The 2,281-nt window shown below is 34.7% G+C and overlaps 1 protein-coding gene and 1 pseudogene across 1 annotated transcript in view; both read left to right on the forward strand.

The window, feature by feature from the left end:
• Window positions 1–2,281, forward strand: part of LOC119594062 (zinc finger matrin-type protein 5-like) — a 20,113-nt gene that overhangs the window by 6,894 nt on the left and 10,938 nt on the right. The window lies entirely within an intron of this gene.
• LOC119594263 overlaps window positions 511–2,281 on the forward strand; it is a 4,543-nt pseudogene continuing 2,772 nt past the window's right edge.

Below are 2,281 nucleotides of genomic sequence, written 5' to 3' on the forward strand. Positions count from 1 at the left end.
TCTTGCCTTCTGAATGGGTAATTAGATTTAAGTAAGTCTTATGTAATAACTTCCTTGTCAATGAATGTTATTCGGAAAGACTTGAAAATGTGGACTAGTATCACAATATTCACTGCGTTTATATATATCTTTCCCTCTATTTTTGGGTACAGTTACTATTTTTCGGACAATTTCAGGGCTGTCAACTGTTGATGTACGATAATTAGGCATTGTTGCTGCCTACCATTGAATGAATGTAACCTCATATTATTCACAACTCTTCGGAAATTGCAGCTAAGTAACATACAAAAATTCTAACTAGAAGTGCAGCAGGCAGCAGAGAACGAGTGCTCTGGACACACCGTTTCTCGTACGACGACATAGCGACCGGCCGGGAGGAGCTCCGCCGCTGAGCCACACGCAACACCTCGGCCGCAGTTGATGCAACACCTTGATCGGGTCAGCACTGGGCGTCAATACCGGTATTCTGCAACGCCTTGCAAGATCAGTTCCCCGTGACTAGCGGAGACAATGGGGGAAGAAAGTAAGGATGAACAAATTAGCAACACAACTACAAAGGTGTACACCTTAGCGGAGATTGCGGAGCATAAAACAACAGATTCGTGTTGGATTGTGATTCACGACAAAGTCTATGATGTAACCAAATTTTTAGATGAGGTGAGTGTTTTCTCAATTTTTCTTAGATATTCATGCTGATATAGACAGGCCGGAGCAAGATTTAAGGGCCAGAATGAATCTTGGCCGTCTGCTCAGATCAGCTGAATCATCATGACTTTCCTCTTAAAAAAAGTGTTGGAAGTAATGTTTAATTATTTTTGTCTATGGTCAAAATGTGTACCTTAACATTTAGAAGCTGTAATTATGCTAGATAATTATTGTTTTTACTGAGATATGACCATAAAAGCCTTTCAGAAATGGTATGTCCTTGCAAGTGCAAAGGTCTAACTTCAGTGGGTAATAGATTTCCAGAGTGCCTAAACATCTCTCACTTTTAAAGGAATCAGGTGTTTTAAAATGTGGATAAAGGGATATTTGTGGATGATCTTGCACATAGGCATACATTTTATTTTAAGCCTTACTTAGGAAGATCTTAGATATGCATGACCCAAAACAGGAATTCAGTGTGCAAGAGAGCTTTAGTGTGCAGTAGAAGTGCAACAAGCTTTCTTTAGGAAAGAAAAAAAACGCAGCTATCCCAGACTTCAGACTACTCGATCTGTCAAGCCTCTTTTATTTTAATATACATTTCCATGTGTTCTGTACTTGCAATGCTTAAAAACTATGTTCATTACGTTCTTATTGAGATCCACTGCCTTCAACAGCACTTTATTATTTTCCCTAGTCATATTGTTTATAAATTATTATAAGGTGTTTAAGAAATTACACCAGGTTTCAACCTCAAAGTTCCTTTCAAATTTTATAATCATGTTATCTGTATCTGTTTAGGTCAGTGTTATAAACATTTTGTCAGAAAATGTGACGGCTTATATTTTCTTTTTTTAATTATTTGATTTACCACACTAGATAAAGAAATATATACTCTTAGTTATATTTTGTGGCCTTATTTTCCCATTATGTGAAAGTACAAATTTATAGTGTAATTCATAAACTATTGGCACCATGTCCAACATCATAAACCCCATAAAAACCTCTTAGCTTCACAATGCTCAAAGGTTTTTACTTGTGCGGGTATTCATGTTGTTAAATTTGTCAGAAATGTAAAGTGAATAGCTACTCAAGTGCAGATTAATCCAAAATATTCAATTGTGCAGTCATCCCTTTGCTTTATTATTTATTTTTTTCTTGTTTCTCTCTCCAATATTATCTTCATTTCATGAAAGAAAAGCTGATTTTATTGCTTCCAATTATCTTGGTATTATAACCTAACAAATATTTATTTTTAACAGTTAACTTGATATTTCCAGGATACCTCATTTGGTTTTGATTAGGAATATACACTTCATCTCTTGTACATCAGTGTAATGGAAGTCCATTCTATATTTAAATTCAGAGTTCTGAAGATTTATTGCCTATCCTAAAGCAAAGGCATTAAGGGGCCCTTTTACTTTGTTGATTGTATATGATGTGTTCGTTATTCATATCCCTTTTGTTTTGTTTTTAAGTTTGTTATTTGGGTTACATACCATTATTCTGTAGAATAATCACATAATGAGAACAAAAAACTACAATGAATTCTCAGAGCATTTTGAATTGAATATACTGCATTGTATAAAATTTTCTTTTATCATTATCATAGACTGATGTTTTTTTGTTTGAAAAC

The sequence above is a fragment of the Penaeus monodon genome, chromosome 33, assembly GCF_015228065.2.
Source record: "Penaeus monodon isolate SGIC_2016 chromosome 33, NSTDA_Pmon_1, whole genome shotgun sequence".
NCBI lineage: Eukaryota > Metazoa > Arthropoda > Malacostraca > Decapoda > Penaeidae > Penaeus > Penaeus monodon.